This window comes from Geotrypetes seraphini, chromosome 9 (genome assembly GCF_902459505.1).
Source record: "Geotrypetes seraphini chromosome 9, aGeoSer1.1, whole genome shotgun sequence".
NCBI lineage: Eukaryota > Metazoa > Chordata > Amphibia > Gymnophiona > Dermophiidae > Geotrypetes > Geotrypetes seraphini.
Window position 1 is genome coordinate 31031602 of NC_047092.1, and position 18082 is coordinate 31049683.

The following is an 18082-nucleotide window of genomic DNA, read 5'->3' on the forward strand; positions in this document are numbered from 1 at the left end:
GCCATTATTCATATCTAGAATGATAACCCCTTATTGTACAACTCGACTCCTTCGATCTTCCCAGCAAGACTTATTATTGGTCCCTTCACTAAAAATTGTTGGAACTAGGAGAAATGATATGTTCTCTGTACTAGCTCCCCAACTGTGGAACACCCTTCCTCTTTTTATCAGAAAGGAAAAAGATCTTATTTCTTTAAAAAAATTATTGAAAACTTTTTTATTTAACGATGCTTTTAACGATTAATTTCCTTTCCTTTCTCCCTTTTTTTTTTTTTTATATATTGTCTTTCCCTTCCATTTGTTCTTTCCCTTTATTAAGAGAAATATTGTAACCCTTTCCCTCCTTTCCTCCTGTTATGTCTTATGTTTTTGTTAATTGTTAGGTAAAGAGAAATTTTCTCTATTTTATTTAATTAATTAATAATTATTTGTGATTATGTTTCGGATGTTTTGTAATACTAATGTGATATTATGTTTTGTTTTCTTTTAACTTGTATTTTATTGTACATCGCCTAGAAAGCTTTATATAGGCGATTAATCAAAATAAACCTGAACTTGAACTTGGCTTCAATAATTTGCTCAGGTATTCCCCCCCCCCTCCCCATCCAAAGCTGCCATAAACTACCCCAACCAGCAGGAACCATCAATAGAGGAAAAACACACGTAAAAGGAGACAGGAGTGCAAGAAAGCCACCTCAAAGAAGCAAGAGTATGGCTTCATCCCTGGAGGTAGTCTAAAACAAAAGATAGCACCCACCCAGCAAGGCAAACATAAGAATAGCCTTTCTGGATCAGACCAATGGACCATCTTGCCCAGTATTCTGTCTTCATGGAGACCAATTCAGGTCACAAGTACCTGGCAAAAACCCAAATAGTAGCAGCAGTCCATGCCACCGATCCAGGGCAAGCAGTGGCTTCTCCCATGTCTGTCTCAACAGCCAATCAAAAGCCCTAGAACAGTGGTTCCCAACCCTGTCCCGGTGGACCACCAGGCCAATCGGGTTTTCAGGATAGCCCAAATGAATATGCATGGAGCAGATTTGCATGCCTGTCATTTCCATTATATGCAAATCTCTCTCATGCATATTTATTAAGGCTAGCTTGAAAACCCGATTGGCCTGATGGTCCACCAGGACAGGGTTGGGAACCACTGCCCTAGAATTTGTCACTTGAGAAAGTTTAAATCACAACAACCCAATCCAAGGTTGCCTTGGGCCAACTGCTCACGAGGAGGATGGCAGCTCACTTCACTCAGCTGCCATACTGGGACAGAGCGCAGGTCCATCAAGTCCAGTATTCTGTTTCCAATAGTGGCCAACCCAGGACACAAATACCTGGCAAGATCCCAAAGAGTAAAACATATTTTATACTGCGTATCCTAGGAATAAGTAGTGGATTTCCCCCACATCCATTTAAATATGGCTTAAGGACTTCTCTTGTAGGAAGTTATCTAAACCTTTTTTTTTTTTTTTTTTTAAACCCTACTAAGCTAACTACTTTTACCACATTCTCCGGCAATGAATTCCAGAGTTTAATTACTCGTTGAGTGACGAAATATGTTCTATTTGTTTTAAATCTACTAATTAGTAGTTTCAATATGTGCCCCCTAGTCCTAGTATTTTTTGAAAGAGTAAACGAGCGGCTCATATCTACTTGCTCCACTGCACTCAGTTTCTCCCCTGAGATGTCTCTTCTCCAGGCTGAAGACCTCTAGCTGCTTTATCCTTTTACCATTTTCATCTGGTGCCCGGGCTCATCCCCCAGTTAATAAAAGTGCACGGACAAGCCCATTGCATTTGCTTCTTCCTCCTGAATCTTACCTCATCCTGGAAGCTAGCCGACCTGTTCCTCCACTCGCTGCCACCATTCCTTGCCATCTACAGTTCCCCTTACCTCTCCAGCACTCTCATCCCATATAGTCCCAGCATTTTTGATGTTCTAGGGATGCGCAGAGTCAACAGTGGACATTTTCCACAAGGCAACCCCAGCGAAAGGTTAATGAGCGCTCAATGAGCCAGAATTCATTCTGTCCTCCCATCCTGGACATCCCCTGCAGGACGCAGTGATATTTTGTTACGTGAAGTCAATGATTAGCTTATTTGCGGACTCCAGTTCACTAAACTGTGAATTCATCCCTGACCTTCCTGCACCAAGACTGTGGACCGGGCAGATGCAGTTTTCAGATGGTGCGAGGAGTTTGGCCTGCTTTCTTCTCCAGCTGCCGGCCCTGGAATCTTAGGCATGTAATAAGTTATGACAATTAACTACAAGCTTGTCTTCAAAGAAGAAGTAAATCACTGACTTTGTGCAGAAGTAGAAGAAGATGACTAGTTAAACTGGACTGTGAACAAATCCCAACCGAGGGAACTATAATACTTAATTTAAACTCTGTATTTATCGGTACAATGAACATCTCACGTAAGGCTATGGGGCCCCTTTACGAAGCTGCGCTGAAAAGTGGCCTGTGCTCAGGGCAGGATTAATTCGTCGAGGGCCCCTAGGCACACAAGTACACTGGGCCCGCTGCCCCGTCCCACTCCACCATGCGCCCAGGCGGAAACAGGAAGCTGCGTCAGAGGGAAGCTTTGGGCAAACAGCACCGCTTGCACAATTGCAGTTCCCGTTGCCTTTCATACCCGTGTTGCTTGCTTGTCTTACTTTCCATCAATGGGGGGGGGGGGCGTATTGCCATTCGATGCTGGAGGGGCCCTCCTTCATCGGGCCCCCCTGATCATTTCGGGCCCTAGGCATGTGCCTACTGGGCCTATTGGTTAATCCTGCCCTGTCTGTGTTATTTTTTTAACCCATGCATTGAGGTCACTGTGTAGTGTGGTTCTAAAATGGCTGCAATTTGGCAGTCCCTAGTAATGACCATGCTGACTAGCTGGGTGTACCTCAAGGACTGGCTTAAGAGCTACTCCTTTAACAGATCATCTTCACCAGAAATATATTTGCTGTTTTCTCTTCCCTTTTACCAGTATAGCACAGGCTTCAGGCACTTTTCCCTCTAAGTTGAGCAGGAGTCCTCCAGCTGCATTGCTGCCAGTGGGTGGTGATGCTTCAAAATGTGGTGAAATCAGTTAGCTTAGCAGGGTTTATAAAAGGTTTGGATCATTTCCTAAAAGAGAAGTCCATAGGCCATTATTGCGATGGTGTGGGGAAATCCACTGCTTATTCCTAGGATAAGCAGCATAAAATCTGTTTTTCAACCCTAGCTTGGTGCTAGGGACCTGGGTTGACCAGGATACTGGTCTTGATGGACCTTTGGTCTGTCCCAGGATGGCAATTCTTGTGTTCAATTGCTAGGAAGAGGCAGGTTAGCATAGCTGGGTTTAAGAAAGGCTTGGACAAGTTCCTGGAGGAAATGTCCATAGTCTGCTATTGAGGTAAACATAGGAGAAGCCTCTACTTGCCCTGGATCAGTAGCATGGAATGTTGCTACTATTTGGGTTTCTACCAGGTACTGTGACCTAGATAGGCCGCTTTTGGAGACAGGAAACTGGGCTAGATGGATCACTGTTCTTCTGTTCTTAGTCCTGCAGAACTTGCCTGTCCCTCACTTTCGATAATGTGATAATGAAACAGCACCCCCCACTGGCAGGACAGTAGGTGGAAGACTCCAGCTCAGCTTAGAGCAGTGGTCTCAAACTCAAACCCTTTGCAGGGCCACATTTTGGATTTGTAGGTACTTGAAGGGCCTCAGAAAAAAAATAGTTAATGTCTTATTAAAGAAATGACAATTTTGCATGAGGTAAAACTCTTTATAGTTTATAAATCTTTCCTTTTGGCTAAGTCTTAATAATAATTTATAGCTACAGAGACATATGATCAAGAAGCTGTTTTATTTTACTTTTGTGATTATGGTAAATGTACCGAGGGCCTCAAAATAGTACCTGGCGGGCTGCATGTGGCCCCCGGGCCACCAGTTTGAGACCCCTGGCTTAGAGGAAACAGTAGCTACAGGGAAGGTTAGCATATAGTACACACTGCGTAACCCCTTCGCACATGATTTTATACTCCATCTGGAATTATTTATCAGTTCTTGGTTGAACAAAAGAGTTACCTGTGGTCATGAGATTATGTAGCATATATCCTTGGCATCTGAAATATGCTGAGGTTTTACAGTCCTCAAAGCTTGAAATTCTGATTTGTTCATTGGGTTTGCATTACTCATTCACTGGTGAAGATTTTATTCCCTTTCTGTGCAAACACTAACGGTAAATCACAGGTCTTCAGGATAAGAGTTTAGAATAGGCAGATGTTTTAACATCATGTGACAATAATACATATGCACTGACACTATTGTACACTCAGAAAGAGAAACAACCGTATTTGTTTCTAAGGGCTTACAGCTCAATTGGAATAGGCCTTTTTTTGGACTATGGTACCATGAGCCTTTTTTTCTTAACTACTTGGGGATTGTTTCTCTGTTTTATAGACACCCCCTACTTAGCCAACAACAGTCTTAGCCAGGGTTCATGTACTTGGGAGGGCTGGTAATGGGTGAAAGTACCCTAGAAAAGGACTTGGGGGTAATAGTGGACAAGACAATGAAGCCGTGGGCACAGTGCGCAGCGGCCTCTAAGAAGGCGAATAGAATGCTAGGTATTATCGAGAAAGGTATTACAGCCAGAACGAAAGAAGTTATCCTGCCGTTGTATCGGGCGATGGTGCGCCCGCATCTGGAGTACTGCGTCCAATATTGGTCGCCGTACCTTAAGAAGGATATGATGTTACTAGAGAGGGTTCAGAAAAGAGCGACATGATTGATAAAAGGTATGGAAAACCTTTCGAATGCTGAAAGACTAGAGAAACTGGGGCTCTTTTCACTGGAAAAGCGGAGACTTAGAGGGGACATGATAAAGACTTACAAGATCAGGAAGGGAATAGAGAAAGTGGAGAAACTTTCGAAAACTACAAGAACGAGAGGGCACTCAGAAAAATTAAAAGGGGACAGATTCAGAACCAACGCTAGGAAGTTATTCTTCACCCAGAGGGTGGTGGATACCTGGAATGCGCTTCCAGAGGATGTGAAGGGTTCAAGAAGGGGTTGGATGATTTCCTGAAGTAAAAGTGGATAGAAGGGTATAGATAGAGGATTACTATACAGGTCCTCGACCTGATGGGCTGCCGCGTGAGCGGACTGCTGGGCACGATGGACCTCTGGTCTGACCCAGCAGAGGCACTGCTTATGTTCTTAACCTTCCATCTAGGGCCCTTAATCCAACCATTAGTTGTCACTTCACAAAATCTCTCTGTGCTCTCCGTAGGTGCATCATTATTCAGCACCTCTTGAAGGAGGGTCTTGGGGGGTCATTGAGACAAAAACATTGTTCTATGCCCTCCAGGGGCAACAAAATACCTACACTACCAGAATGCGACTCACCTTGACCTATTGAGAATGACATGAGCTAAATTTAAATACTGTATCTCCTAAATTCAAAGGTTGGCAATATACCGTAATCTGCTTTCTATTCACTCGAGAGGTGTGGAATAGTTCCATAATCATATTCAACTGAATGAAACTAGAAACTGACTGAAACTAGGGGCTATTTGAGCTTTTTTTTATTTTTTAGCAGAATCTCTTTAAAAAAAGGAAACTACCAATACCATTCTGAGTATCTACTGGAAGCAACTGGCATTACAGAGGTGTACTTTTCTGGATTTAAGGGCTAGATTCACTAAGCAAACCGATTGGGTAACGATCGGTTTGCAACCCCTTTGCTACCCGATTTTACTCCGACCCGATTCACTTACCTCTCTGCCGATCTAAATCCGATCCGCACATGTAAATGAGGGGAACGACATGAAAAGTAGGCAGGGATGTGATTCACAACTCATATTTCGCGATCCGACTGCACTGGCCGATCAATCCGAGAAGCGACTGCTGGGGACCAGTCACAAACATCCTTTCCCAGTCTCCAGCTCCATTGAAGCCCTGCTCTCTGCTGCTCCGAATCTCTCTTGCCTGCCGCCCCGAATCTGTCCTGCCTGCCGCCCCGAATCACCACTCTGCTGTCTCCCGAATCACCGCCCTGCTCTTCCCCGGATCTCTCCTGCCTGCTCTTCCCCGAATCGCCGCCCTGCTCTTCCCTGGATCTCTTCTGCCTGCCGCCCTGAATCCCCGCCCTGCTCTTCCCCGAATCACTGCCCTGCTCTTCCCCGGATCTCTCCTGCCTGCCGCCCCGAATCTCTCCTGCCCTTCCCTGCACTGCGAGCCCGTGGTTTTAACCTGCAGGTTTAAAGCGGGTTATAACCACGGGCTCGCTGAGCTACAAAAAAGTAAGGTAAAAGTTTTTTTAAAAAGTCGCAGCTCAGAGGGGTCTTAGACCCATGCGCAGACCATCTACTGATGGTCTGCGCATGCATCGGGATCGCACACTAGCAATCCGTGTCGGCGGATGGGGGCGTTCCTCCTGCCACGGACACGGATCGGTCACGGTCGGGCAGGTTAGTGAATCTAGCCCTTGAGTCTGGCAAGCCTGCTGTTTCAGTCCTGTTCCCTACCAGAGACACCACAAAGCTTAGCAGAGCAAGGAAGGCAGCACAGTGCCAAGAGGGAGAGGCAGGGATAAGCGAAGGAAAGCAGGAGAATATTTAAAAGGGGATGGTTAATAATTAACGGTTTCAGTTATCAATATTTCACTGGGTTGGGTGTAAGGTCAGTTGAAAGCAGGGAAGCCTGCAGAGTGTTTGAGCAGAGAAGTGCAGCCAAAAGAAGCTCCTCTAAATTCCTTTACTTTACACACCATTGTTTATAGCAGCCAAAATTCAATTCCTATGGAATATATGAATTAGATTATACTCTTAGACTGAATTCTTAAACTGCACATCTTGATTGCAAAGTCGTAACCCTTGCATTGCCAAACGGTAACCCTAATGCTTATTATAACCCTATGAATGTCAACTGTAACCTTATGTTATGTTATATTAAAACACTGTGAATGTTTGAACGGTAACTCGTTCTGAGTTCTTTGGGGAGGATGGGATATAAATCCAAATTGTTTATTTTTATTTTAAAATTTATTTTCCACTTAAAGCCTAAGCGGATTGCAATACATGTTTATTGTACATTTGATATCCCACTAAATGCAAGAGGCCAACGTGGCTTACAAATTTAAAAAGAATAAAAACATATTTATCTCTATGCGGCTTACAAAATAAAAGGATATAATAAAATTTATATAATAAAAAGAAAGAGCAAAATAATTCAAAATCAAGAACAGAAAAAAAGGGAAGGGAAACAAAAGAAAAAAAAAATAAATAAGTAAAATAAACTTAGAGAAATAGTTCTAAGAACATAAGCAGTGCCTCTGCTGGGTCAGACCAGGGGTCCATCATGCTCATCAGTCCGCTCACGCGGTGGCCCATCAGGTCCAGGACCTGTTAGTAACCCTCTATCTATACCCTTCTATCCCCTTTTCCTTCAAGGAATTGTCCAATCCCTTCTTGAACTCCAATACTGTACCCTGTCCTATCACGCCATCTGGAAGCGCATTCCAAGTGTCCACCACCCATTGGGTGAAGAAGAACTTCCTAGCATTGGTTCTGAATCTGTCCCCTTTTAATTTTTCTGAATGCCTTCTTTGAAATGGCCTGTTGGTAATTGATCCAGCTCTGCCATCAGGGACGAACAGCTCCCACCAGCATCCGACACTAGAGCGGGCCGTCGACACCAGAGCCACTCGGCCGCACATCATCCAGACTGGCTCCATGGACTGAACTGCTTTGCCGGCTGATGGAAGCGGTGGCGGCAGGTGCATCCAGCCGGCAAAATCCATGCTCGAATTGCATGAGAGTGGCACAACATTGACCATCAGCGACAGGACTGGGATCCAGAGGGAGGAAGCCATTGGACCTCATCTGCCTTGCAAATATCTTATTACACCAGTTGCACTTAAAAACATTAATAAAAGACTTGCACAAATAAATGAGTTTTCAATTGTATCTCAAAAGACCGGTGGCAGGACAAAAGCACGCCGGACAAAGCTGCACCGACATTTCGGCACAGACAATTGCACGCAAGACTCCAGTATTAAACTAAGTATCAGTGGACAAAATATATAATGCGTCAGGGTATGTATTGGATCCTCCCTGAGCTCATGGAGCATCTTCCAGACTGGCTATATCTAGAAGGGAAAATTATGCCCCCTATGCGACTATCTCATGTATTAAGTATCAGGCTACCTAGATATGCTAAGGACAATATAATTTTATTGGATACACGGAAAACAATTAAATTTATTGATAAACTAACAGATGTTCCTATAATGAAATCTACTTTGCAGTCCTTATGGTTGAACTCCAAGATTCAAGTAGGCGGTGCTGGGATTGCCTGGAAGAATTGGATGCAGGCAGGTATTCAGACATTGGATGATGTTATATCTAATGAGAAACTGCTTGATTTTTCACAGCTGCAATAATCATTTGGCATTTTAAAGTCTCAACAATATAGGTGGTTGCAATTGAAGCAGGCTATTCAGAGTGGGTTTCCTGAATGGAAAAATTTAAAAACTTATTTCAGCTTGCAGATCCTCTGCTACCAGACAGATCTAGTAGGGCATCAGGCCGCCCAGTGGTACAAATTGATTTCTGAATTTTTAAATAAGAAGCCAAAAAATAGTCTTAGAGACATTTGGAGTATCGAGATAAAACAGTATATTTCTGTATCTCGTTGGCCACGAATTTGGACTTGGAGGTTGAAATGTACAGCGTCAACATCTATGAGACAAACGTGGTTATTTTTATTGCATAGGATTTTCTGGACCCCAGTTCGTTTGAACAAAATAGATAATTCTAAATCTAATAGATGCTGGTATTGTCATATTAATATAGGGACTTTGGATCATCTGTTATATTTTTGTCCATCGATTCCTGGTTTCTGGAAGTCAATTTGGGGACAAATTAATCTTATTCTTGAATCATCTATCCCCTTGACATATGAGGCAGTAATATGTGGTACGCCACTTGTCTTTTTTTATCTTGACGGAGTAGGGGTTCAACTGATTACTCACAATTGGAAAAACCATGATAGAATTAATTTTACTTTTTGGTGGGTAACTGTGTGTACCACGTACAAATATGAAAGGATGTTGGCGGAGCGTTTAGGGACTAACAAGTCCTTTAATGATGTATGGAGTCCATTGACTAATTTTATTGCATTATAATTAGGGTTATGTTTCTTTCTTTCTTTTTTCATTAGATTCCTTACACATCCAGGGAGGGTAAATGGGTGGGGGGTGGGAAATGTATTTTAAGGAAATAAATATTTCATTATAATACTGAAATCATATCATATGTATTAGTGTTTTAATAATTCAGATAAGAAGGGGTGAAAATGATTTTTTAATAGTAATAATTGTATGGTTAACAGTGTGTTTTTGTAAAGTCTTTTTGATTTAACATTTGTATGACGCTATCAAAGTTTAAAAAAACCAATAAAGATTTACAAAAAAAAAAAAAAAAAGACGCCAGCGTGCCGCTGGAAAACTTAATTTTAAAGAGATCCAATTGGGGGGGGGTGTGGGGGGAACTGCCCCTTTACTTAATACTGTTCGCGCTGCCATTGGGGGGATGTGGGGGTGCAACCCCTCCACATTATACAGAAAACTTAACTTTTTCCTAAAAAATCAGGAAAAAAGTTTCCTCTGTAATGAGGGGTTCCAACCCCCCCCAACCCCCGCCCAACGGCAGCACAAACACTATTAAGTAAACTGGGGGGTTCCCCCCTCACACCCCCCATTGGAGCTCTTTAAAATTAACTTTTCCGGTGGTGCGCTGGAATCTTGCGCCCAATTATCTGGGCTCAAATGTTGGCGTGGCTTTGTCCCGCGCGCGAAGGACTGTGAACCCAAAAGAACTCAAGTCCTTACACAGTCGCAAACAATTCCACAGATGCGGACCTGCTACTGAGCTAGCCGTTGCTTGCACTCTCTTGCAGTGTGTTTCCCCTAATGACTCAGTTGACAATCTTATTGCTGACTCTGATCTCAGTGATCGTGATGGCATTTTACCACCTCAATGTCTGCGCCAAGTACCAAGGTACTATCCCATAGATTACCTGATGAACAATTGTCAGGACTTTGTAAATAAATTTAAAAAAAAAAGAAATTGATTGAGGATCCCTTTGCATTCCATGAGGATTGGTTAAGTGATTTCCCGTACAGTGAACATATGCAGATGAGAGTTTAATTTCATTCAGCAATCTACAAAATAACTGCTGGCTTGAAGCAAAAGTGAGAGTTGCAAACTCATCCTTAAGGTAAAAATAATGACTGCCTGGATGATGTCATTGACATGACTTTGTGCTCTTGGATTTTGGTCTGATCAGTCAAGATGGGATGCAACTATCATGACTGTAATTGTTTTATTGATGCTACTACAACAAATATGTACAAATACAGTTCCATACTCATTTTAACCTTTCATGAATTGGAAAGACCATCTTTAGTCATGAACTTGTTAATTTGAAGAAGAGGGCTTTAAAACAGACTCATTGAGGGATGATAATAAAATCCTAAGAGGCAAGCAAGGCACGTGGAGGGGCATAATACAAAAAACAAACGTCTAAGTCCCCTTTTGGCCTAAGGCCATAAACGTTGAAAGTAGAAGCAGGGAAAATGTCCATTATCAAAAAACGTCCAAAGGGAGGTTGGTTTTTTTAAAATAATGGCTTGCCTCTATGTTCAGCTGCTTAAACGCCCAGACCACCACTACGTCTAAACTTACATCATATAATCAACCTAAAAAAAGTCTAAGTCCCAAACGTCCAAAACAAGGGCTTTTAGGCAAAGAAGGGGCCAGTCCTTTGCCTAAAAGCTGGATTGTGTGACCGGTGTCTATCAAAAAGAACACCGGTTACAGAATCCCCTCCACCCCAGCAACGATCAGGCCAGGAGGGAGCCCAAGTGCCCGACAGCGATTGGGTCAGGAGGGAGCCCAAGCCCTCCTGGCCCGGCGACACCCCGGCCGATCCAATCGGGTCAGGAGGGAGCCCAAGCTTTCCTGGCCCGGCAATTGCCCACCCCGCCAAAATGATCCAGGCAGGGGTTAGAGCTACAGCGCAGCACCCTGAGGCTGTGGGTTCAAATCCCTCACTGCTCCTTGTGACCCTGGGCAAGTCACTTAATCCCCTCATTGCCCCAGGTACACTAAGTAGAGTTTGAGCCCACCGGGACAGATATGGAAATATGATAAAGTACCTGAATGAAAACCACTTAGGATATAAGCGGTATATAAATAATAAAATAAAAACATAAAAGGTTTTTTTTTAAAATAAAATGTCCCCAAAGACAAAGCCTTCATATAACTTTTACATGACACATATCTAAGAGTGCTCTTGGGTGGTTTAGTTTAGACAATGCATGGGTAGAGTTGCAAAAAATATGTTCTTTATAAAATACATCCAAGACACCACAAGAAAAAGGATCAAAAAAGTACACAAAGCACGAGCAACCATAAAAACATCACAAAGGCCTAAAGGGCTTTATAAAATACATGCAAACTGGTATGAAAATCCTAGAAAACTTGGTTTTTCTTGTTGCATAGGATTTTTTGGACCCCAGTTCGTTTGCAAAAGTTAGACAGTTCTAAATCTAATAGATGCTGGCATTGTCATATTGATATAGGGACTTTGGATCATCTGTTGTTTTATTTTCCTTTGATACTTAATTTTTGGAAGTCGATATGGGGCCAAATTAATGCTGTACTTGGGTCATCAATTCCATTGACTTATGAAGCCATAATTTGTGGTACTTTACTACATGTTAAACCTTCTTCGGATCGTTATAAAAGCTGGCTTTTCTTAATATTGACGGGAATAGCAATGCAGATGATTACACACAATTGGAAGAGTTATGATAGACTTATTTATACTTTTTGGTGGGCAAACTTATGTTCTAGCTACAAATATGAAAGAATGAACGCTGAATTTATAGTAATGCATTTAGAAGGGTGTGGAACCCGTTGACATAATTTGTTGAATAAAGAAAAATGGGGAGATCCAATGATCCAGAGTGAAAACAATCCACCAATGAAAACAAAAACTGTGGATACAGATGTTCTGGAGATAATTTATTAAACACTGACATATAAAACCATGAAAATTCAATTTAAAAAGTACAATGATAAAAAATACTGTGATAAAAATCCAACCGGACCCTACACGGTCCGTGTTTCGGTGAACACGCCTTCCTCAGGAGTCCTAAAAGGAAGAGGTAATGATGAATAATGATAAAGAGAATGACAAAAAATGAAAAGATAGAAGATAAGAAGTGACTTGTTTTATCTTTCAGTCGAGTATAGACACTAATATGCATGCTCCAGATTGGCATCACAGTCACTTCTTATCTTTCTATTTTTTTTCTCTTTCTCTTTATCATTATTCATCATTACCTCTTCCTTTTAGGACCCCTGAGGAAGGCGTGTTCGCCGAAACACGGACCTTGTAGGGTCAGGTTGGATTTTTATCACAGTATTTTTTATCATTGTACTTTTTAAATTGAATTTTCATGGTTTTATATGTCAGTGTTTAATAAATTATCTCCAGAACATCTGTATCCACAGTTTTTGTTTTTGTTATCATTTGTTGAATCACATTAGTTGTCATGTACCTTTTCTTTTTAGTTAATTCCTTACACATCCAGGGTGGGAGGGAGATGGGAAGGCATCATTATTTCTTGTATTTAGTTTATTGAAATTCTATATATGGTTATACTTTTATGGATGAATGGAAGGAAGGGGGGGGGCAGAAAATGTATATTTAAAGTGCTTTTCCTAATTCATTTATGTTTAAAATTTTTGCAATGCATTGTTAATATTTGAAAATTAATAAAGATTAAAAAAAAAAAGAAAATCCTATAAAACAGGGATGTTCATACCCTCTTAACCTGCTATGAAATTATCTCCTTAGTAACCAGCATGAAATCTTGGGAATGGGGAGATATTCAGAGCGTCTGGGATTAACTGATAGATTGTGAATTGGGACTGATCAAGTCACTGTGGGAAGAATGATGCAACGTCTAGAAAGGAAAAAATAATAATACGAGAAGCAATTTGGGAAGTCATATGTGGAAATGCATGTTGTCTATCTAACAAATAATAATAATAATTTATTTTCTTGTCTACCGCTCCACCAACAGTTCTAGGCGGTTCACAACAGAGAAACTGAAACATTTCAGCAAAAAGGTAGTAGAGGTAGATTATAGGGATAGGATTAGAGGATTAGAGGCAGTTACAAAATTAGTCAGGGGCACTGTTCAGGTAATTAAGCCTGAGGGGCCTCCGCGGGTGCGGACCGCTGGGCAAGATGGACCTCTGGTCTGCCTCAGCGGAGGCAACTTCTTAGGTTCTTATGTTCTTAAAAATACAATTTCAAAAACACACTGCTATTAATACATCAGTTGAATACGACATTAGTTAAAATACAATTTCAAACTCTTTACATTAAATTAAAAAATAATTGAAATAAAACACCATCGTAAATATATAATTAAAAAATCAGCATTCTTGTTTATCAAAATAGGTAAGTTTTTAATAATTTCCTAAATGTAAAATAAGAATAGGCTTGGGCAATCAACGAACTCATCCAGGGTTATTTTAGATCAGTCCTTACCTTTTAAGGCCCATACGGATTCTCTGGTTAAGAGATGTTTTATTGTCCTCGGGAAACTGCGTACTATTAGGAAATATTTTGATTTTATATCATTTAAAATCCTGGATCAATCTTCAATCCTTTCAATATTGGATTATTGCAATGTTATTTATCTGGGATCGTATAAAATAATTACTAGCCAACTAAAAATCATACAAAATACAGCTATTCGTTTGATTTTTAATCTGAAAAAAACACGATCATATCAGTGTATATCAGGGGTAGGGAACTCTAGTCCTCGAGAGCTGTATTCCAGTCGGGTTTTCAGGATTTCCCCAATGAATATGCATGAGATCTATTTGCATGCACTGCTTTCAATGCCTATTCATTGGGGAAATCCTGAAAACCCGACTGGAATACGGCTCTCGAGGACCGGAGTTCCCTACCCCTGGTGTATATTATCAAAAGCTTCACTGGCTACCGTTCGAGGCTAGGGTGTTATTTAAATTTGGATGTATTTGTTTTAGTTTTATTTGGCTTAGCACCAGCTTACCATGTTTCTCATTTTAGTTTTTTTTTTTATTTCTAAGAAAAATATTCATCTGGTTGGTTTTATATCCCTTCAGCAAACGCATGTCGTTACAAAAATTTTTTGGATAGGACCTTAGCATTTCAAGCAGGATTAATGAATTCATGTTTGAATCTTCTTGTTTCTCCATTTCTTACTTACTATCAATTTTGAAAAGATCTTAAAACCCACTTATTTAAACAATATAATATACATTATTGATTTTTATATTATCATGTAGTTATAATGTACTTTTTAATCCTTTTATCTATACTTATTTTAGTTTATATTGTGTTTTCCTTATTCATTAGTTTTAATGCTTGTATTAGTTATTTAGAATTTTATTATGTATGATGTTATCATTATATTGTATGCCGAGTACCTATTGTGTAAACCGCTATGAACTGCTGGTTAGGCGGTATATAAAAATAAAAATTATTATTATTCACCGCCTGATACTCCAATGTCCTGTCCAAAAAAGTCTTGTAACAATAGGCCTTTGGGGCAGGGAAGATGAACATACCTGAGTTTCTGGTACATTTTGTTGGATAGGGCAATTTCAAGGAAGATACCAAATAACCTGAAGTGGAAGACTATTCCAGCGATCAACCACCCTTTCAGTGAAAAAGAATTTCCTGGTGTCCCCTTGCAGTTTCCCGCCACTGATTTTCCACGGATGCCCCCTTGTTGCTGCGGGACCCTTGAAAAAGAAGATATCTTCTTCCACCTCGATGCGGCCCGTGAGAGACTTGAATGTCTCGATCATGTCACCCCTCTCTCTGCGTTCCTCGAGTGAGTACCGTTGCAACTTATCCAGCCGTTCCTCAAGGATCTCCCGTACGAGAAACGGCTGGATAAGTTGCAACGGTACTCACTCGAGGAACGCAGAGAGAGGGGTGACATGATCGAGACATTCAAGTCTCTCACGGGCCGCATCGAGGTGGAAGAAGATATCTTCTTTTTCAAGGGTCCCGCAGCAACAAGGGGGCATCCGTGGAAAATCAGGGGCGGGAAACTGCAAGGGGATACCAGGAAATTCTTTTTCACTGAAAGGGTGGTTGATCGCTGGAATAGTCTTCCACTTCAGGTGATTGAGGCCAGCAGTGTGCCTGATTTTAAGGCCAAATGGGATAGACACATGGGATCTATTCACAGAGAAAGGTAGGGGAGGGTCATTGGGGTGGGCAGACTAGATGGGCCGTGGCCCTTATCTGCCGTCTATTTCTATGTATCTATGTAATCCAAAAAGAGCCTTTTAACAAATACACCCAAACTTAAAAAACACTGTGACACCAAATGGCAGCCAATGCAGTCTGGCGTAAAAAGAACTAACATTATATTTCTTTAGACCGAAGATCAAACGGACTGCAGCATTCTGAACTAATCGGAGTCTTAATAAAGTCTTTTCGCAACGTTTTTAGGCAATTTTGTTTGTCATTATTCTTAAAATAGCTTTTTGCCATTGACAAATGGAAACCAGTGGACACTATGGGCTCTTTTTACAAAGATGCGCGTTTTTAGCGCACCCACCGGATTAGCGCGTACTATAGTGTGCGCTAGCCGAAAAACTACCGCCTTTTCAAGAGGAGGCAGTAGCGGCTAGCACGCGGAGCATTTTAGCGTGCACTATTCTGTGCGTTAAGGCCCTAACGCACCTTTGTAAAAGTGTAGGGTCATGAAATAGTTAACTGTTGTTTAAAATATTGCTCTGGCCTACATAGCTGAAAACAGTGTATAATCTATTGACTGCATCTGCCTAAAATGTATGTCCCTACCTTACCACATTGTAAGCTGAATAGATAAGAGTTTGAGCCATGATGTACCCTGCCCTTCTGTACATTTAACTGTTAGAGTTAGATAGGTGTCCTGCTAGTGACCTGCTAGTGTGAGCTTAGAACCAATGAGTGTTAAGAAAAGTAACACGTGAAAAGCTTTTTCTAGAATTCAGTTGTATAGCCAGAAAAATGAATAAATATCTCTGTAACTTCCTGGTTTCGGCACTTCTGAGCCAGCTTGGAGCTCAGGGGTCCAGCATGCATGCTGTGAATAAAACTTGTACTTCTTCACGCCTCTGACTTTGTGTGTCCAAGTGACCTTTCATTTGGCTTCCGAACAGGGACTTGAAGGTCTCTTGACCACTGGTTACTCGATTGGTCACTTGTTTCTGGTCCTACGGCTGATATGTCTGCTTAGCCGGCTGCCTTCCTTTTGGGGGGTTTGCAGACCTCAGGACGTTGGACCGCTTCAACTGACTTATCTAGTCTCAGTTTAAAGTACAAGAATCTGTATCTGTATCTGTACCTGGAGTGGCCACTATCTGGTAAGTGGGGATTGATCATCCCTATCCTGTCTCTCATCTCCTGCCTAGTAAGCCACGTGATCTGTCGCTGAAAAGTTGTGGGAAAGGGATTCTAGGAACTGTTATTTTCTGGTTGAGTAACTGAACTGAAATCTGTTGTGTTTTGTGTGTTTGAGAGTGTCTGAGACGTCCTTGAGGACGAAGCGAGTGTGGACCTGTTAGTACTGCGTTTCCCTAGTCCAGAGATGGGCGGGGCCAGGAATTCAGGGAAGTGTTTTTGTCCTCCATTGCACAATGGGGGGATGTTTGTCTACCTGTGGGGATCTCTTGATATGTTAGCTAATTTTAAAAAAGGAATTTGTCTTTGATTATACTTAACAAATCAACCCTTATTTGTCTGTGCCAGTTAGAATGGCCGATATTTGGTGTGGGCTGGCCCCCTCTGGCTCCCTGGAAGAGGACATAACCCGTCAAGTTTTTATGCATTCGTTTGCTGTCAGTTCCTCTTCCAGTCAGCCAATTTTTGCATTCCAATGGGAAAACCCTTCCACTGGACAAACCTCCTAAGTAACCTGGACCCGTCTACCCCAGGGCTTTAAAAATAGCCCCTCTCTATTCAGCACTGCCCTTGCTTCAGACCTTGCCAAATTCTTCCCTTCATCTGATTCCCAAGTCCTGCAGTATCCCGGGTTCTTTATGAGTTCTGTCTGTTCAAATGTATCAGTGAAGTTTAAACTGTCAGTTGTTCACAGCATGAGAGGAGAGTACTTTTCCTTTTGTGCTGATAAGGGCCATGAAGTGTGTAGCACTTCCAATGTGGTTTCTCCTGAAACAGATAAGTGGTTTTGCATTTGAAGTTTTTGGCTATGTTATAAAATGTATATGCATATTCAGAAATGCATATAAACGAAAAATATGATTTCTGGAACTTATATTCCATGCTAAAAAGAAGTTCTTTGTCCAAATTTAGTAGTTATTTGTCTAAATTTAAAAGTTCTGAAAAGGACTACATCTGTAATTTGATCTCTTTGATCTTTAAGCAACTCTCTCTCCTTTGTGAAATTCTGTAGGAAGGGGGAGTAAGTCTCTACTGAGACCCATGTTGATTGTAAAAAAAATAAAAATAAAAATGAACAATGTTTAAACTTGTGAGTACAGTAAAACTTTGGTTTGGGAGCATAATTTGTTCCAGAAGTATGCTTGTATTCCAGGGCACTAGTGTACAAAAATATACATACTTGTATTGTAAGCCCTTGCTCGTTTGGAACAGTCACTGCATTCCTGCAGCGTCATATAGAGAGGAACCATTGGCTCAGTTGTGAAAATGTGATGCTTCTATACTGTATGTACGTGTATTGCAAGACGTTGCTGGTATAGGCAAGTTAAAATTTAATCATTGCTTGTCTTATAGAACACTTGCAAACCAAGTTATTTGCAATCCAAAGTTTTACTGTATATTCCAATCTTTGTTTTGTATTTCTGTATATAAAAAATGTAAGTTTAGGTATAACAATGTAATTTTTAGGAATGCTTTTGTATTGAAGTAAATATTTTTGCCAGTCAGCTGATAGTGAAGGGACTGCTGCTTTAGAGAGCGCTTGTGTCAGACTACCCTGCTTAGTGG